The 22,704-nt window shown below is 46.5% G+C and overlaps 3 pseudogenes; all 3 read left to right on the forward strand.

The window, feature by feature from the left end:
* The first annotated feature begins 6,805 nt into the window (after positions 1–6,805).
* Positions 6,806–11,376, forward strand: LOC136481642 (uncharacterized; annotated as a pseudogene).
* A 747-nt stretch (positions 11,377–12,123) lies between these two features.
* LOC136502414 (translocase of chloroplast 101, chloroplastic-like) lies at positions 12,124–18,954 on the forward strand (annotated as a pseudogene).
* On the forward strand, positions 17,035–19,312 carry LOC136455686 (uncharacterized; annotated as a pseudogene).
* Positions 19,313–22,704: the final 3,392 nt, after the last annotated feature.

The following is a 22,704-nucleotide window of genomic DNA, read 5'->3' on the forward strand; positions in this document are numbered from 1 at the left end:
TCTTCCTCTCTTCTTCTACCTCTAGCCATAGTGTGTGGTCGGTAACACCGATGAGCAGTCGGCTCACCCGTGTGGAAGATCCAGGGGGCAACAACCGTCACCATCCCTTCTTCTCTGCGGACCAATTACGCCAGCCACAAACGGTGGTCGGTGGTACTTCCTCCTGCTCATGAATGATTGCAGTTGCTATATGTGGCTGTAAGTCCTGACGAGCAAGGACGAGGCGGCGGAGGCGATCAAGAAGTTCAATACGCGTGCGGAGGCGGAGAGCGGTAAGAAGCCGCGCGTGTTGTGGACTGATCACGGCGGCAAATTCACTTCGGTGGAGTTCGCTGCGTACTGCGCGGATCAAGGTGTGGTGCGACACCACACCGCACCGTCCAGACGGTGGAGCAGCGGAACCAGACAGTGGTCGGCATGGCTCGATCTATGATGAAGGCCAAGATCATGTCGGCAAGGTTCTGAGGTGAGACGGTGACCACGGCGGTGTTCATCCTCAACCGCGCGCCCACCAAGGCCCGACGCAAAGCCGAGTGTGTCCTTCCTCCAGACATTCGGCTGCATCGGCCACGTCAGGAAGACGATGCCGGTCCTCACCAAGCTGGAGGACAGGAGCACACCGATGGTACTCCTGGGCTACGAGGAAGGTACCAAGGCATACCGGCTCAACGACCCACGCGGAGGCAAGGTGGTTGTCTCGCGCGACGTCATGTTCGACGAGAAGACAGCCTAGGACTGGGACAGTCCGGGCACGGGGGAAGCTGGCGGCTTCACCAGCACCTTCGTCGTTGAGCACTTGGTCATCCACGGTGGTGGAGACGCTGGAGAGGAGGTGTCGACCACTCCAGCAACAGAGGCGAGCACTCCTAGGGTGGTACCGACCACTCCGGGAGGGGTGTCGAGCACTCCAAGAGTGGTGCAAGCAGTCCTGTAGTGGTGCCAACCACTCCAGGACAGGTGCCGAACGCTCCCGTAGCGGAGCCAAGAGGTCTTGCAGTGGTGCCGACCACTCCAATACTGGTGACGAGCACTCCGAGAGGGGTGCCGACCACTCCAGGAGTGGTGACGAGGGGTCCAGGAGTAGTACCGAGCACTGTAGTCGGGGTGCTGAGCACTCCAAGTGCTGTGTCGATCACTCCTACGGAATAGCGGACTCCATCGACGCTGATTGAGTTCGCCTCACCTCCAAGCGACATCACTGAGTTCGTGGATGCCTTCCACGATAGTGAGGAGGTGCGGTTCCATAGGCTGGACGACATTGTTGGCGGCACAGGGTCCTCAGGCCTAGCGGGTCGGCTGCTCAATGACCCAGAGCTGCTTCTCGTCAGTATAGAGGAACCACCAACGTTCGCGTTGGGCGAGGGCGATGCAATTTGGCGACGAGCAATGCTGGAGGAGATGAAGGCGATCAAGAAAAACGAGACTTGGGAGCTCGTCGATCCACTTTTAGGATGTCGTCTGATCGTCCTGAAGTAGGTGTACAAGGTCAAGCGGAACGAGCACAGCGCCATTGTCAAGCACAAGGCGCGCCTCGTCGCCCGAGGCTTTGTCCAGCACGAGAGCATCGACTTCGAGGAAGTCTTTGCGCCGGTAGCGCACACGGAGTCTATTCGACTGCTGCTGGCTTTGGCATCAGTGAAGGACTGCCGCGTCCATCACCTGGACATAAAATGGGCTTTCCTCAACGGCGAGCAGGCGGAGACGATCTTCGTTAGGCAACCTCCGGGTTTCGCCGTAAAGGGAGCGGAGCACAGGGTGCTCCGACTGTGGCAGGCCCCGCGAGCGTGGAACGTCATGCTTGACACCACGCTGGGTGAGCTTGGGTTCACGGGGTGCGCAACCGAGCACGCGCTCTACACGCGGTGACGGGGGAAGGAGGAGCTCGTCGGCGGTGTGTATGTGGATGACTTGATCGTCACCGACGCGCGTGCGGAGGACATCGACAATTTCAAGCGTGAGATGATGGCTCGTTTTCAAATGAGCGATCTCAGCATACTCTCCAACTACCTCGGCATCGAGGTGAGACAGGGGAAGGAGACGCTCACGCTCGGTCAGAGCGCGTACGCCTCGAAGCTGTTGGAGCGGAGCGGCATGGCTGAGTCAAGCCGTGTGTGACTCCGATGGAGGAGCGGCTGAAGCTGACGAAGGTCAGTACCGCGACGAAGGTAGATGCAACACTCTACCAGAGCATCGTCAGTGGTCTGCGCTACCTAGTTCACACGAGGTCGGATATTGCGTTTGCCATAGGCTACGTCAGCCGCTTCATGGAGGATCCCCGAGAGGATCACTAGGCCGCGGCGAAGTGGCTGCTGCGCTACGTCAAGGGGGTGGTGGATCCGAGGATCGTCTTCCCCAAGACCGACGGAAGTGGGCTGCAGCCCACTGTGTTCAGCAATGCAGACATGGCGGGGGACATCGACGGACGGCGGAGCATCTCTGACGTGCTCGTCTTGCTCGGGTCGGCTCCAATCTCATGGCTGTCGCTGAAATAGAAGGTGGTGGGGCTGTCTACGTGTGAGACAGAGTAACTGGCCACGGCCACAACGGCGTGCCAAGCTGTGTGGCTGCGCCGGCTGCTGGGTGAGCTAACCGGTGTGGAAGCTCACCCACCAGCACTGATGGTGGACAAGCAGCCCGCCATCGCCCTCGTAAAAAAATTGGTTCTCCACGACCGGATCAAGCACATCGACATTAAGTTCTACTTGCTAAGGGACTGTGTTGATGGAGAGCAGGTCGTCATCGAGTTCGTCAAAACTGGTCGGCAACTCGCGAACGTCCTCACCAAGCCGCTCGGCCATCTTCGTTTCACGGAGCTGAAGAAGATGATCGTCATGGTGGAAGTTCTAGGTTTAGGAGCATGATTATGGAAAGAATTATAAAGTAATCTGTTGCTCTCCCCTGTGTGAACGCGCGACAGGGGCAGGTGCCGAAAGGGCTCCATGCTGCTCCAGTGTAGCCGCGGCAGGGGCAGGCGCCGAAAGGCTATCATGCCACGCTGTAGCCACAGCAGGAGCAGACGTCAAAGTCGGTCCTGCTGTCACATCTAGTCATTATAGCAGCATGACAGTCTGACATGTCTGTGTACTAAGATTAGATGAGTAAAGTTGTATATATAGTTTCCCACTATAACTCAGTATAGAGAACGAGTTCAGTTTTGTCATCTTCTCACAGAGCTCCAGTCAACACTGATACTTATGCTGTATGTGTACGCTCTATTCTTTCTCCTTTTCTACCTTGTTTGGTCGATAACACCGGTAAACGGCTCACCTGTGTGAAAGATCGAGGCACCAACAACCGTCACCGTCCCTTCTGGCCTTCTCTGCGCCACCAGCTCTCGCACTACTACTCCGATCGAACGTGCATGGCACCACCTCGAGCAAGCATAAACCTTTGCTTTGCTTAATTACCACGGGCAAAAGGAACGAGCCGTTGCAGCATGTCTAGCTGGACTACACATCTTCTGCCATGGCGACAGTGTACCAACAAATTAACACCTCTTACCTCTACATACATGTGCCCTAGCTAGCTTGTTCCTTATCTTCTAGGCTTCCAGGCGCCAGAAGCGACAAGAGCAAGGAACGAATCAGCTAGCTTTTTCGGTCCCAGATGGCCTGATGGACGACATGTGTGTATGGATCCTCCACCGCACTCGTGCTGCTGCGCGTGCCTGAGAAAACCCAGCCCAGCCCAGCCCAACCCAACCCAACCAGCACCAGCAGAATATATTCGATCCTCCGGCAGTGGAATGGAACCAGGGTAGGCGTAGCCTCGTTCGACGCCTCCGTCCGATGAGCCTGACGGTGGATGACGTACGACAGTGAACCTTCCGTCGGCGAGAGCAAGACGACGCCATTGTACCTGTGGGATGGGTACGTCAGCACTGACTAATGAGCAGATGAATTCGACCAGCTCAAGATTAGTCCATCAGTTCATGCATAGCGTACGCTAATCCTAATTAACAATCCGGCCCGTGGTTGTTGAGACATCGGTGGCGCGCTGATGGAGCTAGTATTACTACTTTTCCTTTTGTATTTGCATTGGATGGAAGGAAGGAAGAAAACGATGATGGAGTATCACTGGTTACTGAACGAGACGAGAGATCTCTGTGTCCCTGACCGTGTGTCTTGTGTCTATCTATATCCTTAGCAGAGAAGGCAGGGAGCAGGTGCGGTGTGCCCTGGGCGCGAGGAAACCTGCTGACACTGATCTGCTGTCTCTACTCTAAGCGCGTGATTCACCTCGTCGTGTAAACGAATTGCGATGATGGCCACTGGATCGAATTGCAGATGCAGGTGCCTTGTAGACAAGAGAAAGAGGAGACGTTCAGTCAGGTTCAAGCATACGATACTGACCGTCGTGCAGGGTCCAATCCGAGTGGGCATGATCATCTAGTCCATGGCAACACGGCATTGTTGGCATGGCATCATCCCAGCCGCGAGCGCGGCTTTGGCGTCATTAGGAGGATGAGTGCGTCGTGAGTGATGATGCTTATTCCCGTTCGCCGTGGTTTGATGGCGCACCGCCACCAACCATGCGCGGCGCCGTCCGTCCGTGTCTGTGTCCGTGTGTGCGCTCTGCGTCGTCCGCGGCCCGCTCGGCAGCTAGCTTATTCGTCCTCCTTCACCCCTTGCCCTGGCCCCTCAGTCCCTCGCCGTCGCCGGCGCTTCGGCTACCGCGACCGCACGGGGACGGCAGCCCGGCACGGGAGGGTACTCAATCGCAAACAACCGTCCTCCACGCAGAGCCTTGGTAGTCGACGGCTAGCGAGGTTGTTGCCCACTATATAATAAGGAAAATACATGCTGCTTGGTTCTCTAAAATGTAACATAACAACCCCCCCCCCCCCCCCCCCCCCCCCCACCCCCACACACACACACCACACACACAAAATTACCTTTACACAGGTTTAATCGGTGTTATTTGCTCCCATTTTCAGTTCCATGCACAGAGCGTTATCTGATTCCATTTCCACTAACATTACTGCTCCTTGAAACCAAACGGTACCATAATATTCCATTTGTTCGAAATTATAAGTCAATTTGACTTCTCCATGTATTGTTTTTGCTAAGCACCTAAATATACCTTATATCTAGATACATAATAAAAGCTATGTATTTTGGTTACCATAACAACTTACATTTGGAACAGAGGGTGTACAACTAAAAATTACATTTGGCCAAATTTTTTGGACAAGTAGTCAAATTCTAGCTTGCCAAGTTCCATGTAACAAACACAATAAGCATACTGTTATATTGGGGTGGTACCATATCATAATATCATAGGTATAGTAGTAGATTACACTGTAGTTTTCTTCTTTAGAATTTGGCAAATGACAAGCAAATAATATTGCCAAACTACTATTCATAGACTGCCAAAAACATCGCGCTTTCTTTGTTAGAGAAATGCTCCTCTGCTAAACAAGTTCTGAATGAAATCCCAAAAACTAAAAAAAAGCCAACCAAACCTATTGCAAAATGCTACAATAACCTCACAAAGGTAATAAAATCCAGCCATCTCAAGACACTTCCGGGGGATTGCCAATTCGCCATGCATGGTTCACAGGAGCCAAAATGCTGGCTCTGGCCAGTAGCCACCACTTCATCCGACATTGTGGACGTGCCAGCTAACTAACGCGGTACGCCATTGCACCGTGCACCGGTTAAGGAGCCTGACTTATCAGCCTGACTTATCAGTCAGTTAATAGTATTTTTTTCTCATAATAAACTAGCACTAATCAAACTTATCAATCCAGAAACCAACCAACAAACAGGACGAATACATAGAGGCTGCTGAAGAAGATGCAGTAGACCGAAGCAGCCATTAATCTCTCTCCTTTTGTTATTTTATTTAAAAAGAAATTCTCTTTCCTTTTCCTTTCTACTATATCTATTTTAAATTATAGACTTTTTTTACTCCTAGTTTGACCACTTGTCTTATTTAAAAATTTATGTAAAATATTACTTTTTTTATTGTGGCTTGTTTTATTAACAAAAGTTCTTCAATAATAACTTAAATTTGACTATGCTTATACAATTCTTTTTTAAATAAGACGAGTGGTGAAACTTAGAGTTAAAAAAGTCAAATGAACCGTAAATTGGAACAGAGGGTATCTGCAAATCCAGTGTTGCTCCACACATGAGCACACACAAAAAAAACATTCAGCCCGTTCGGCTGGTACATTCTTTTCTTGTTTCAACTTATTCTTTCTCACATAACACTATTGAATCATCTGAAATAATCCAAAATATACTGTGCACCCATCAGCCGAACACGCCCATTCTTTTGCCCCAGACTTAGGTAGTGTTTAGTTGGCGAATTTTTTGGAAATGGTACTGTAGCACTTTCGTTGTTATTTGATAATTAGTGTCCAATCATAATCTAATTAGGCTTAAAAGATTCGTCTCGTGAATTTCGTCTAAACTGTGTAATTAGTTTTATTTTTTATTTATATTTAATGCTTCATGCATGCGTCCAAAGATTCGATGCGACGGGGAATCTTGAAAATTTTTGCAAACTAAACACTACCTAAGCAGTAACAGCTAACCGCCCCAGAAAACTCCCAAAAAAAAAAACCTGGCGCCAAATCATCCAGCCCCAAACGCCCAAATCTCGTTACTTTACATTACATCACGAAAACGACCAAAATTGTTGCTTTTTTTTATAAGAGCAAAAACAACCATGAGCAGAGCAGCAGAAGTACGAGTGTACGAGTGAGAGAGAAGTGAGAGAGGGAGAAAGCCAGAAAGGCGTCGTCCTCTCTCCTCTCCTTTTCTCTCCCCTCCCTCCAATCTGGCAACCCCCGCCCCGTCTCCTCTCTCTCTCTCTCTCTCTCTCTCTCCCACCCCACCTCACGCAGGCGGCATTAATGGATTCCGCAGCCGCGGCCACCTCCCTCCACCCCCGCATCCTCCCGGCCGCGGCGAGAACCCTAACGTGACGCGCTCCCCCCGCACGGATCCTCCTCTTTCCACGGCGCCGTTCGCTCCGGGTGCTCGTCGGGGGAGAAAAGAAAAGGTCGCTGCTTGGGGAGCTTCCACGGCGAGGGTGGCGCGGCGGCCCAATGCGGCTCGATCCAGATTGCTCTGCGCCGCGATTTGCCTCGGGTTGGGCTCCGGCTCCGTGAGCCCCCGCGCCGTTGACCCGGCTGCTGCTGCTGCTGCTGGTGCCGTTGCCGCCGCCGCCTCGGAAAGGTTGGTTCTTTATGGCGTTCTGTGCCTTTTGTGTGGGCGGCCTGTGGATTCTTGGAGTGGTTTGTGCTTGGGACTACCTACATTCTGGTTAAATTCGTAGAAGGTCGCTGGTAGGATAGGACGCGGGAGTCAGCTCTTGGTCGGAATCTTTTGGTTTTCTGCGGGTTTTCCTGGGTCAAATTCGGGATGAAGATTTGGTTCTGGGAGCAGAGCTGTCTTGATTAGCTACCTTTACCTGCATTTGGGCGAAATGGTTTAGTTCTCTTGTATTCTGTTGATTCTTTGTTTTACACGAGGTGTTGTATTCGCAGGTTTGTTTAGGTGGTGAGGAGAAATGGATGTGGAGAAACCTGCTTCCAAGGGGCATGGTTTCTTTTCCCTCTTCGATTGGGGAAATAAGTCTAAGAAGCGCATGTTCGTCGGGAGCACGAGCAGTTCTCCAATTCTGAGTAAGAAATTTTGCAATAGGAGTCCAGTGATTGCTGTGCACAAGGTACATTTTTTACAAGGGGTCGGGCTAAATTTGTATCCTGATTTTTCTTTGCAGAGAATGCTGGAGATGGGAAGGATATTGATGATAGTACACCAAGTACACGGTCAAATTCAGTGCGTTCTTTTGCCCCTATTTATTTCCCTGTGCCGTCCAGTGTGTTGCTTATCTCAGAGTCCTGAATATACTAGTGATTTTGTGTATTCCACAGATCCTTGAAGACGCCCCAAGCTTGAAGGAAAGCAGTGAACATAGCTGCTCATCTTCAGTAATTGATGAAGAAGCTCAGTCAAGGAGTCCGACGGTTGTTGCTAGGCTTATGGGTTTGGATTCTATGCCTGCGGCAAGCTCACCTGAATCCAATCCCGTGCCATTAACCGTGCAACCACCTTTGCAAACCAACATCCATGAGGATTTGATTGGCAGAAGTTATGTTGGTAGTCCCCTTAAGATGCCAGGTAGTCCTATTGATCGGTATAAAATGGAAGCACTGCCTCCAAGACTTGCCAAGAGGACACTATCTGTTGCACAGTATAAGTTGTTGTCTCCCATGAAAAACCCTAACCATATATCCAGCAGGAATGCTGCTGATATAATGGAAGCAGCATCGAGGATCATCAGGCCTGGAGTAGAAAATATCAGTTCTTACAGAGTTCATGATGTTGGGAGTCCAAATGCTGCACGTGCCTACAATCCAGGAGAGATCATAGGAATCCAACAAAGGTCACAGAAGCTTAATGAAGCAATGAGGAAACGTGATGGTCCTGCATCTTTTAGGCCGCCAAGTGGAAAACCTTCAGATGGAAGATTGAGAGGTTCAGAGGGTGCCTTGTCTTCCAGGATCTCACAGTCAAATGGATGTGCTCCAGTTGGTCCAAAGGTCAAACCCGGTAATAGATTAGACACTGCTCGAGCTATGCATGTCCAAGAAAAGGGGGGCATGAGAAAAGGTGGTAGAAAGCTTGAAACTCGCAAGAACCCTGAAAATAGCATGGCTGAAAGAACTAGGTTGAACCGGCAAAAGGATAGTAACCAAATGGGCACAAGTTCGTCCAGTGTGCCTGTGCCAAACAACAGAAAACAGAATGCTACGGGCACCAAACATAAGGTGAATTCAAACCCAGCAACCCCTAGCAGACAACGGAGCAATATTCACCAAATAAATGCCAATCCCAGAAAGGTGAGGGCGGCCAGCACATTTGCTGTAAACAGTAGTCAAGGTAGCAGAAAGGTGGACTTGCAGCCAAATGCTCATGCAAATGTAAGAAATAGTTCTATACCCAAAGCAATACCGAAGCCAAGAAGATTACAAGACAGGAGAGTGTACTCTGATACAAGCCAGTCAAGCGATAGTATTCATTCTGACAGAAGCCAGAGGCGTGTTCGACACAATATTGTGATTGATGAGCAATCATCTTTTTCAACAAACAAAAAGAAAATCAGCACTGAGATTGTTTCATTCACATTTACCTCACCAGTTGATAAGTCACTACATGGCACCCACTTCCCCAATCATTCATTGGAAAAACAATTTATGTGGAATCTGAGCGCTGTGTCAACTTCAAGCAATACATCAAACACTAAACTTGATGTCATTGATGGTGATTTTTTGGGACTCCTATTGGAGCAGAAATTGAGAGAGTTGACGTCTGGTGTGAGATCGCCCTACACTAAGCCAGCCAAAGGTGTCCAAGTGCACCACACTTCAACAGCTTTGGAAGATATGGCATCAGCATGTGAAACATCTAGCATTGCTTCTACTGATTATGATAGGGAGTCATTACAGTCTTTCAGTGATGGAAAAGCTACTCTCCCCCAGACAGATCTTTCTACTAGAAGTGTCCAGGTATGGCATGACAGAGACTCTGGTGCACCTCTTTCAGTCAGATCCTTTTGTCAGCACCATCTCTTGCATATTAAGTTGCTAGTTCTGAGCATATGATGTTTGCTAGTTGTTACTATATCAGATCAGAGTAAACTTGAAAGGGAATTACTGTATGTTAGTTTAGGCATGGGAATTCTCTCCATATAAGGTACACATTTTATAACACGTGTTTAGTTTTCTTGTATTGGAAGTTTGGAAAGACTTTTTTTTTTGTGTGAACGAAGTTTGGAAAGGTTTTGACTATACAGTAGGCAGTTGCTCATAATACATCAAAATATACATATATTTTATTCCTGCACTAAAGAGAGGCCCATCCCCCGTATTGCTCATCAGAAAGAAGAGCTATGGAGTGATAGTTTGTTCCTGACTTGTGCGCCAGATAATGGCAAATGACTTTTGCTCATAGTCATAAGCAGTTCACATGGTAAATCCTTCATTTTTCACTAAAATTAGGTGCATACTCCGTATATTCTATTTTCAGTATAATCAGGTGCATGTCTTACTTTTTCTTATAATTAGATCCCTTTTTCCATCTATTCTAACTGAGGATGCAAATAATGAGATCAGAGTGAAGTTAGAAGCAGTGACTTAATGCCATAGATCCTTATATTTGAAGGGAACTCAAACTTTATCATACCGGATTAAGAGTTGAACAGTCTTATTTTGTTGCTAAAAATCTGTAGATTGACACCGATATAAAGAGGACTTTGTCGGTATTAATGTATACATAACAGGTTAAACATTAATCTTTATGCTAACATATCTACCTTTGATCAGTCATCTCAGCCTGTGAAGTATGATCATGATGTCACGGATCGAGCAGAGGTTGAGCATCTTGGCCAAAGTCCCCTTTTCACATGGGAGGCTTCTATTTCAACGGAAACCTGCAGCTCATCAGAGAGCTGGAGGAGTGCAAATGGTAAATAGAGTAGCTTGGAATTTGCCGTAACAGTAGACATGGACCTTTCTTAAAATCTTTCCTGTTTTACTCTTGCAGGAACAAGATTGTTTAGTTCAACTGAAGGAGCAACAACTTCTGACTTGACACACTTCAACAAATTCCTAGAAGCGGATGCCTCTTCAGAATATTCTGACACAGCCTCATCAATCACAGTGGCTACAGCAGAAATCCCTCGATCAGAAAGTAGCAGCTCATGTCATATGGATAATAGACAAGAGGTGGAGTTTATAAGAGAGATACTGAATGCTAGCTCTCCTGCCCGGCACATTTTCTCTTATTTGGAGCGGTTTGGAAATTAGGTATTCTTGATCCACATCTGTTGGAGGAATTAAATGGCAATATTAGGTTGTTGGCTGGTGAAGAGGGCAAAGGTTATAGACTGAGGCGGAGGCTGCTCTTTGATTGTGTCAATGAATTATTGAGTGTGAAATGCGCTTACTACTTCAATGCTGGCTACAGCTTATGGTTTATGGGGATGGCAGTTCTGCAGAACCTGTCAGCGGAAGAAATCCATCGAGAGATGACCAGCCTGAAGGTTGCCGAGGAGTGGATGGTGGATGAGCTTGTGTACAGGGAAATGAGTAGTCCTCTGGGGAGCTGGGTTGATTTCAAGATGGAATCATACCAAGCTGGCGGAGACATAGGGGCGGAGTTGTTAGGTTCCTTGATCGATGAAGTGGTTGCTGATCTTCTGACTGGCTCGTCTTCCTAGCAGATGTTGGATCCCCTCACTAACGATACCAGTTGACAGCCACAAGGTTTTTGTTCCATGTGTTGTCCTATATCTGTATATCGGTAGCTCGCTCGAGAAATTGTGTAGTATTCCTAAGATGAAATGTCACTAACGAAACATTCTATGTTTGTGTCCTCAGTTAGAATAGAAGGAAGAATGGATTTAATTCTACAGAGGAGGAAAATATTAAATATGCACGTAATTTAAGTGAAAAATGGAAGGAAAGACTTACTTATCATTAAAACTGGTCCCTGCTGTCCATGTAAACTCCAGCAGGCATGGTGTTGCGGTTGAAACGGACAAGCTGATAAAGTTTGGACACTGGTCAAACCATGGAGATGGAGCTGTACCCCAAACTTTTTGGGCACAGTACATATACCACCACAGTAGAAAGATGAGAAAACACACAAGATTCGCAAATCTCACGGCCACAAATCTTAACCGGAAACGAAGTGAAAAAGGCCCTGAAAAGTCTCACGAAATCTAGCAAGAGGCCAAGGCAGCTAAGCCCAGCCGCACGTGACGCAGTAGAGTCCAGTCCAATCCAAACCCTAACAGCCGGATCGGCTGGCCAGTTACAGGATACTATTCATATAAACCAGTCAGCAGTACTTCTCTCACGTACACATAAACAAACCAACAACTATACGAATCAGCCAGCAGTACTTCTCTCATGTACACATAAATAAACCAACAACTATACGAATCAGCCAGCAATACTTCTCTTACGTTAACATAAACGAACCCGTAACTATACGAATCAGCCAACCACACTGTGTAACTCCGTCGCCCGCTGCTTTGGCCCTCCACCTCACCCACCCCCAACCCAACCGAATCGGAATCCAACCCTCCTCAAGCCTCGCTACCTCGGGACCCTTCCAGCTCCCGCAAAAAATAAACAAAAAAAATTGGTTAACCAGAAACCAGAGGGCGGAGCCGACGCCTTCGAATCCAAATTTTACTGGGACTCTCCTCGGCGAGCTCGCCTACCGCGCCGCCATGGCGCTGCTGGTGCGCGCGCGGCTCTCCTCGCTAGACGACGACGACGACGACGACGCGTCGTCGCTCTCCTCGGCCTCCTCCTCCCTGCCGCTCTCGCCCGCCGCCGCCTCCTCCACGCCCGCCGACGCCGCGCGCGCGCGCAGCGGTGCTCGCCGCCCCGCGGGTCGCGGCGCAGCTCTCGTCCACGGAGGAGGACGTCAGCGAGTCCTTCGACGACACCACCGCCAGCTCCGGCGACGACGCCGACCTGGCGGAGGAGGTGTCCAACGGTCTTCTTCTTCACCGTCGCCAGGGTGCCGCCGACGTCCGAGGACCCCAGCCCGGTCCCCGGCAGCGAGGCGGCGGCGGGGGTTGCCGCTGCGGTGGCGCCCGAGGGCGGGGACAGCTTGGGCGACGCGGAGGAGCCGCTGGAGGACAGCTCCGAGAGCGTCTTCGAAGTGCTCGATGCTGGCGCGAGGAACGGGTTGGACGGCGGCGTCATTGCGGATGGCGACGGTACGGACGCCGAGGGTTCGCTGGGTGGTAGCTTGCAAACTTCCGGGAGCTTCATTGGCGCACAGGATGGCGGGGAGCCTGCCGCATCAGCTGATTTCGTGACCGTTTCAGATGGTACCGTGCTGAAGGATGATGATAAGCAGGGGGAGCAGGCTGTCAATGACGCGGAGTCTGAGCCTTTACTGATGCCTGTTGCTGGGGTCAATGACCTGGGCACCGTGGATGCTTTGGAAGGGAAGGGCGTGCCTGATCCTGAGGTTGCTGAATCGCTTCCTATTCCGGGTGCTACAGAAGGAGAGGATGCTGGTGCTGAACTTTGCAGCGGCGAGTCCGATGCAAAAGGTAGTACAGCCAAGCTTGATACTAGTCCTGAATATGCTGCCACAGGAGAGGTCACATCCGATGGCGCACAAGTTCGTGATAATGTTGATAACCCAGACTCCATTGCAGACGGTGGCCATAATAAGGTAGATGAGGAAGGTGACGGTTACCACGATGCTTCTGATGATCTTACATCCATCCCAATCTCTTCAAGCGACGATGCTGTGGAACTTCTTGCAAAAGAATTGGAGGACAATGTGCCTACTTCCAAAGGCACACGCTTTGGTTTGGATGATTCGGATGATGCGGAGATCAATGGCGATGATGACTATGAAGAGGAGATGAATGGAAAGGAGGTTGAGCTTATAGCTTTAATCGAGCTTCTAAGGGCTGCAAGCAGCTCACCTGAACAAGGCAAGGCCAAGGTTTTCCCAGTTGAATCTTCTGAACCCAGGCAGCTGCCTCGTACTGTAGCCAGCAATGCTAGGACGAGCATGGCTTCTGCTCCTGTGCCAGAAGTAACTGCTGACCCTGAGAAAGAGATGACCGACGAGGAAAAAAAGATATACAGAAAGGTGGACATGGCACGAATCAAGTACATGCGTCTTGTTCATAGATTGGGGTATGATACTAACCATCAGGTACCAGTACAAGTGTTGTATCGGCTTAGTCTTGTTGAAGGTTTCAGGCGCGTAAGGATGACAAACCATTCCTCAGAGATCGAGAATGCCTGGAAGAGGGCTTTGCAGCATGAGGCAGAGGGAACTGAGGACCTTGAATTCTCCTGCAATGTATTAGTCCTTGGGAAGACTGGAGTCGGGAAGAGCGCAACAATAAATTCCATCTTCGGGGAAGATAAATCCAAAACAAATGCTTTTCTACCGGCAACATCATCTGTGAAGGAGATTACTGGAGTTGTTGATGGTGTTAAGTTTCGTGTCATTGACACCCCTGGGCTTGGGACTTCGGCCAAAGATGACAAATCAAATAGGAAAGTGCTCAAAGCTGTTAAGAAGTATATGAAGAGATGCCCTCCAGATATTATTCTGTATGTTGATAGGCTTGATACACAGCGAGAGGAGGCAAATAGCCTATCTCTCTTGCAAGGCATTACCAGTGTGCTAGGCCTGTCAATATGGCCCAGAACAATTATTACTCTCACTCACTCAGGAGCAGATCCCCCTGAAGGCCCTAATGGTTCCGCGGTGAACTATGATATGATTGTGACCCATCGAACTCGTGCAATTCAGCAAAGCATCCGGCAGATAACTAATGATCCTCGAATTCAGAATCCAGTGGCTCTTGTGGAGAACCATCATGAATGTCAGAGGAACGCAGAAGGTGAAAAGGTGCTTCCTGATGGCCTTATCTGGAGGCGGCTCCTCCTTCTCCTATGCTACTCACTGAAGATGATTGCTGAGATTGACAGTCTCTCAAACCGTCGTGCGTCTTCTACAAGTTTTTTAGGTCGCTTTTTCCAGGTGCCTCCAATTCCTTACTTCTTATCATCTTTGTTGCAATCTAGAGAGCACCCTAGGCGTTCCAATGAACATAATGTTGGGAGTGTGGACTCAGATTTTGACCTAGATGAATTGTTGAACGGGGACCAAGAGGATGAAGAAGATGACTATGATCAGCTTCCTCCCTTCAAGCCACTAAGTAAATCTCAGGTTGCAAAGCTCTCTAAGGAGCAACAAAAGTTGTATTTTGATGAATATGATTACCGAACTAAGCTTCTTCAGAAGAAGCAGTTGAAGGAACAGCTCGAAAGATTTAAGGAAATGAAGAAGAAAGAGGGCGATGATAATGATGTACCTTCTGATGGTGATCATCCCGATGATGGATATGATACAGATAGATATCCTATGCCAGAATGGACCTTGCCATCTTCATTTGATTCTGATGATCCTGTGTACCGCTATCGGTGCCTTGTGTCTACACCAAACCTCCTGGTGCGCGCTGTTAACAATCCTGATGGATGGGATCATGATTATGGATTTGACGGTGTGAGTGTCCAACATAGCCATGATGTTGCTAACAAATATCCAGCTTCTCTGTGGGTTCAAGTTAACAAGGACAAGAGAGAGTTCACCATCCATTTGGATTCCTTGATGTCAGTTAAGCATGGAGACTATGCCTCGAGCCTGGCTGGCTTTGACATCCAAACAATGATGAACCAGCTTGCTTACACCCTCAGAGGGGAGACCAAATTCAAAAACTTCAAGAAAAACGTCACTACCGGTGGTTTATCCATGACTTTTTTGGGAAATACCATGGTGGCTGGAGCAAAGCTTGAAGACAAGCTTTTAGTTGGTAACAGGTTAACACTATCAGGCAACACTGGTGCTGTGTCCATGAGAGGTGATGCTGCATATGGAGTGAATATGGAGGCAACTCTTCGTGAAAAAAGCTATCCTGTAGGTCAAGGCCTTGCCACTTTGGGTGCATCCTTAGTGAAATGGCGTAAAGAGTGGACCATGGCTGCAAATTTGGATTCCCAAGTCTCTGTTGGAAGGTCTTCAAACATGGCAGTTCATGTTGATGTAAACAACAAACTAACTGGACGGGTCAGCATCAAGGCCAACACTTCAGAACAGCTGAACATTGCCCTTTTAGGTACCTGTTCAGTGATAATGTATTTGTGGAACAAGATGCACCCTGGTGCAGATCCTAATGCTGAGTAGCACTGGTTAGTGTGACAATTTTGAACCCCAATATTTTGTATCCTCTCCTTGTTCCTTCTGTTTTTCTACTTGTTGGTTATAACTACTGTTGAAGCTTGTTAGTCATTCCTCCATTTAGTCTCTTCCCTGTGCCTTCCACACTAATGTTTGGCTATTGCAAATTGCAATTCATGTATACTTTGTTATAGTATGTAGACTTGTTTACTTGTTGGATATCAGTCATATGGTCGTCCTTGTTCTTTAAATCTGTTTGTATTTATTTACAAAAAAATGCATTATACATTGCAAAGATCCAGAGGCACCAGTGCATTGTTGAGGTGGTTTGGCCATGTCCAAAGGAGACCTTCAGAGGCACCAGTGCATTGTGGAGTCCTAAGCCAAGCTAATAATGTGAGGAGAGGTAGAGGTAGACTGAAATTGACATGGGGGGAGGCAATAAAAAGAGATTTGAAAGCTTGGGATATACCTAGAGATCTATGTTTGAATAGGAGTGCTTGGAAAGCAGCTATTGATGTGCCTGAACCGTGACTTGGGGCTCTTGGTGGGTTTCAACTCTAGCCTACCCCAACTTGCTTGGGACTGACAGGCTTTGTTGTTGTTGTTGTTGTTGTTGTATACATTGCAAAGATCCAAAAACAAATATTAGATCTCTCATATATGAGCCTGAATTGCTTCCAGTGAAGTGGCTAAGGATCTTTGTTTGGCTAAGTGACTAAGGAACTGTGTTGGGCTTAATGGATAAAGAACTGTGTTGGGCTTATAATGGATAAAGAACTCTGTTGGGCTCAGCTGGCTAAGGAAATGTGTTGGGCTAAATATCTACTTAAGAAACAAATACTAAGTATATTGGGCAAATGGCTTCCAGAGTACCAGACTAATAAATGATCTAGGTTCTTTTTTTGGTCACGACTCATGGCACATACAACTCTTTTCTGAATCCACTTTGTTCTCTTCAGACTTCACATTGTATTGTATTTCTGTTAATAGATTGCAGTCGTATCTGGTATCTTTATCTTTTCTGTTTGAGAACTGTTACAATTATTGTTGCATGAGTCCTTGTTCTACAGTAAGCAAAGCCATATAAAGAAATGTTGCATCCTTGTCAGTATGCTTATAGTATTAGTAGCAATAGCCAGTGATATGTATTTTGACCTTTGAAAACTTTCAGTAAAGACTGGGTAAAAAATGTCAAACTTGATTAGAATTGAAAACTTTAAGTAAAGACTGGGTAAAAAATGTCAAACTTGATTAGAATTGCCTTGGCATTTACGCCATGGAAATTTTGACTGGGGTGTCTGCTTATCGAACAAACCACTGGAATAGTTTGCTCAGTTCAATAGTTTTATCCATATTTCATTGAATTGTTGTTCAAAGGAGTTCTCAAAGCTTTTACTTTGATCTGTCTTAAGAAATCCTTTGAATTTTCTGACATACTTAATGTTGCTGTATTCAGAACTCCCAAGATCCAAGCAGTCACAGGTTGGCAAGCACATCATTTGTGCACCCAGCTTATGATTCAAGAACGGAAGGTAGCTGAAAACTGCACACTCTGGGAACTTGCTAGGAATGGAAGTTGAACCATCGCTTTCTGTCAAGATTCGAGATAAGTGTAGCTGTGCTGGCATTTCTTTTTTTTTTCCATCCAGTGCGCAGTTGGTGGCCAACTTCATGACTGTGATGAGTGACTCAATTTATTATGTCAAAAATTGTAATTAGTAACACGTTTGATGAATCATAATGCCCCAAAAAAATTGCTGTCTTTTTTGGCCTCCCTTTCATTAAGCAGTTTCATCCCTTCTAATCAGAAGACACAAATAGCTCTTTAGGCAGGCAATACAAAAAGTGTGGCCCCTGAAAATTTAGTTTCTGATAGCTCTTTAGGCAGGCAATACAAAAAGTGTGGCCCCTGAAAATTTAGTTTCTGATAGCTTGTTTAATTGTCTTTAGGCAGGCAACATATTGTCATGATTTACACGCTAAATTTGCAGCATGTCATATTGGTGAAGTCCTTTGTTTCTGCTAATATCCTTGGCAATTTCTTTGTGGATATCTGGAGATAAGATAAGGTGCTCGAGAAAGCAAGCAAGAGGATTGGCCCACTGGGTTTGGCTTGCCCTTGCAAGTGGGAGGCAGTCTTTTTCATTATTGTTTAGAATAGGATTCGTATTCCATTAATCCATAGGAAAAGTGGAGTCCAATTCAAAGGTGCTTTCTTTTAGTTATATAAAAAAAGGCCTCCTTTTATTCTTCTTTTTCTGGGTGACTTCTGTGTGTTCTGTCCAAGTTATAATAATGATATGATATTGCACATATAACAAACGATATGATACTGCAAAAATATATCCCGAAAAAGAAGCTTTCAGCTTCCTTGCAAGATGCAGCTTTGTTGAATAGGTAGTCTTTGATCTCTCATTGAACTCCTAGATCTATTGAGGTTCGTTGCTTGAAATTTGCAAGTGTTCAAATCATTAAGTCTTTCATGGGCACGTAGCTGGATTCATGGTTCCTAAAAAAAATCCCAGCAGCGCTCCCCAGATCATAAGGAAGGAAATGAATGGCGCCTCACAACCAAATGAATCACCTTGACATGCAAAGGGGGAAGCCTTCTGTCAACCATATCAGTTTCTAGACGCTTCTTTGCAAGAAAATAATGAATTCAACATTTCAACTCATGAACATGGTTGCCTCTCGGCTAGGATTAAAGCATCCAACAACTGAACAGATCAATAAGGCAGTGAAGAAGTGATAGTTTCAGACAAGAGCATATAGATAATAAAAAGATCACCACTAGAAGAAGAATCTTCTGAACCAAACCAGATGAGATGGAAGCAAAGGTGGACACGCAAAGCAGGAAGATTGCTATTCACAGGTTCCCCTTATTACAAGATTTCTGGAAAACAAGTTCATGGCTACAAAAGTTTCAGATCTCCCTCTTGAACCCACACCCATGACCCATGCCATGCATGAACTTCCCAAGATCTCAGACTCCCCAAAGACCATAGACATGGACTACGTACCTCGTTTTTTTTCCCATTCACACCATCATACCCATATAGCCATACCCATATCTACCTAGTCAACCAGCCCTCCATGCGTTCATGTTCATGGTGCAAGCAGCAAGCTCCATAATTTACAAGACAAGCTCCAGTTCTTTTTATGGTTCAGTTCTTTGCAGATCTGACCAAGACATGGCCACACAAGCGGCCATGCTCTTGCAAACCCAGATCTCGGTTTGTGTTTTATGTGTGACCCCAGGGAGCCAAGAACATGACTCTCCTTATGGGGTCCTCGGCAGCCGAGCCACGGCAGTCAGCGCCACGGCTCGGTTCGCTGGCCGGCCTGGGCACCGGTGTGGCGGCGGCGGCGCCGTAGGAGCGCCGGAGTTTCTCACGGAGGGCCTGCTTGACCTCGTGAGCCCAGGAGCCTTCCCCTGCCGGCAGTTGAGGGGGTTTCATGGCTGGCTGGCTGCCTTGCCAAAAGACCAAAAAATCCTACAGCAGTGGTATGGCCGAGGCTGAGCAAGCAGAGTGTGTGTGCAGAGAAATGGGAGTAGATTCATCAGACGCTTCGTGGTGTGGGGTTATTTATAGGCGGGGGGGAGGGGCAAAAAGGGTATTCCACCTGCGTGCTGGTGTGCGCCCGGTATAGGGTTCCAAAGGGCAAAGGGGACCCCTTTTTTCCAAAAAAAAAAGGCAAAGGGGATGCGAAGTGGAACCCGGCTAGCTGGCCGGGTAGTGTTGTTTAGTTGGGGTTCCTTGATGGCTTTGCATTGTCATTATCATGGCGTTGATTAATAAAATTTTAAAACAGTGGTGATCAAATGGCCTTTGGTAACAGGCTGCTCAACAAAGTCTAGAAAAATCTTGCAAGAGTTCAAGTCAGACTGGTCGAATCTGATTTAGTAAGGAGTGGTTTTGTTTTGGCCCTGTTCGCTGGGAGGAATTTGGAGGAATCTGGATGAATCAGGAGGAATTTGTAAGAGAGTGAAATCCGGCTAGTTTTTCAACCAGCCGAACGAGCCCTTTGGATGATTTGGTTTCAAATGTCGCTAGCAGAATCTCAAACTAGTTGCTCCGTTGATCTATTATTCCTAAGTTTTTGGAGTTGAAGAAGGATCCGAAACTGGATGGGACACACATAAGGCTTGTTTAGTACTCACCCTGTTCTAAATTATAAGTTGCTCTATCTTTTTAAAAAATATTGTCTCGTACATAATATATATCTTGGTCACTTAGCAAAAAGCTGCTATTGCTCTTATAAAAAGACAGAAGTGACCAGTGGCGGAGGCCGGGCTCGTCGCAGACGTTCAAAAGGAAAATTTCTTTATATTAAAGTAGAACCCTGTAATTTTCTAGCTAAATATTTTGCATAATAAGAATTGCCCGGGTTCCTAAAAGTTTCTGACTCCTCTAATGGAACTGACTTATAAAAGGAGTACAAATTAATTATAAGTTGAAAAACCAAACGATGCGTTTTTTCATCTTTTTTCCGACCGTATTTCTCCCCATAGCCACTCTTTGCACTAAAACGTATAAACCTGGTTAGACTAGCTTTTTCTGATCATGTTTTTCTCCATTTATATAGCTTCTCAGAAAAGCTATACCACACACCTTATCATTATCAATCTTCTTGAACGACACTACTATTATATATCGATTCTCTTTTTACTCTGAATTGTAGTACACGTACAGACGCTCACATACATTCATACACACGCTCAACCCCTATTAACAAGCACACATCCTATCTCACTATAAACACCTCCAAAATACTAAGCTAGTAGGTTTCAAGATTCATGAGTCGCCACATACGCTTGTCTGTCGACAAACACGATCACCTACCACATGATGAATACTATTGTTAAATCGCCAAATACTAAAATAAATCCAGAAAAATAGGAGTACCTCCATTAATGACTAACTCGGGTGGTCAAATTCCACTACAGAACTTAAATAGATGAACTACACTTAGTATATATTAAAACATTTTGACCGACCGCCCCTATGTATAATTTCTAGCTCCACCACTAGATGACCGGGTAGAGGTGCGCCGGCAGCACCAGCGAGGTGCCATGAAGGTGTCGTTCTTGGACTCACTGAGGTCCACAGCCTCCACCCCCTGGTCAAATTGCTCTAGGGGAACCCCTGCAGCTGCAGGAGCCTGCCGAAGAGCATGACGCTTATGGCGGTGCCGAGCGACGTCATGATGCAGGCGCGACAGCCGATGCTTAAGGAAATGAATCGTAGGTCGTTCTCAGTGAGCACAATGTCGAACCAAGGGCAAAGCCAAGGGGAGGGGGGAGTGGCCATGCCCCCCCCCCCTGCCCTCTAACATCACAACATTTTTTACTTAGTATATAATTTAATAATCTATATTTATATTGGAAAAACATAATAAAAACATCTTATCATATATATTTTTATATCTTCTGGACAACAAAATAACATAAAATACAATTAGAATAGAATATTTAGATTTATCTAAACTTATTTGCCTACCATATTAGTACATATTTAATAAAATTTTAGGTTTTATGCTAAATGTATACTTACACTCTATTATATCTACATTTTACTGAACGTGTACTTAACTATTAATGACAATTCGGTGGCTATCAATACTTTATCATTATCAAGCGGCACTATTATTATATGTCGACTCTCTTTTTACTCTAAATCACAGTGCAGAAACAAACTCTCACATACATGTACACACATGCTCACCCCTATATTAACAAGCACACATTCTATCCTACTGTAAATACCTCCAAAATACTATGCTAGTATGTTTCGAGATTCATGAGTCACCACATGAGCCTCGCTGTCGACACAGACACGATCAAACTATGCTCAGTTCATATATATTGAAACTTTTTGACTGACCCTCAAATATATAATTTCTGGCTCCGCCATTGCTCAGAACATAGACAAGCATGCTTGGTCATTCCCTTCCATAATTGTTTTTAAGCAAAACTTAATACATAGTTGATGAGGTGAAGGACAAATCCCGTAGGCTGTACTATTTTCCATGCGCAACAATGTCTTCATATAATTTAGTGTGTGATAGTAATCAAAGTTTTCAATGTCTAACCGTACAAACACATCTTGTGAACCACAACTTTCTGCTAGTAGTTTTCCTGTAAAAAGAACTGCATGCATGCGGCTAGAATTATTTTCCTATTTAGACGATTTAGAGAAAATGTAATAAACTAAAGTAGGCGAAAGTGTAATAAAGTAAAAGAGACATAAGGGTTGGCATCAGATTTTCGCTGAGCTATAGAAAAAGAGAGAGAAAAGAGAAGAATAGTAGGCTGCACACTTGTAGGCAGCTAATGCACATGCTCTAAGAAAATTTGTGAGTGATCAAGATGGATTAGATGTTAATGATCTAATATGTGGTTCACAAGCTACTATATGAAAAGGCTATTAGTTGGTTGTATATGCCCTTACTTGAGTGAACCTATATCCCGATGATATTCCACCGCTCATTTCTGGGTGAAATGAAGTCCAAGATTATGGATTCCATTCGAGTAAAATAAAGATGCAGGTTGTAACACTCCAGGCCTGGCACACGACACAGGCCCACTCTACTGAGGGGTGGGCCCACCTACATAGCAACCCGCTTGCGCTTTCGTCCTCACTTCGTGCAAACGGTTAACCGAAGGTTACTACGCGTTATTGGCCTGGCTATTTAAGCTGGTCTGGCCGTCCTCAGTTCCCAGTACGACACTAAACCTCGGGCGAACAACGCCCATGATGCTACAGTACCCATATGTACCTTATCCGAGCTACAGTACCCCAATGCTGACCCGACCCAACTCGGCGCCACAGTGCTCACGACTACAGTGTAACACCCCGGTGTTATGCCAGCATTTAGGCACTGCAAATCATGCATATTATGCATCATCAAGCATCCTAATCATATATGCCTAATCATGTAAATA

The sequence above is a fragment of the Miscanthus floridulus genome, chromosome 1, assembly GCF_019320115.1.
Source record: "Miscanthus floridulus cultivar M001 chromosome 1, ASM1932011v1, whole genome shotgun sequence".
Classification (NCBI taxonomy): domain Eukaryota; kingdom Viridiplantae; phylum Streptophyta; class Magnoliopsida; order Poales; family Poaceae; genus Miscanthus; species Miscanthus floridulus.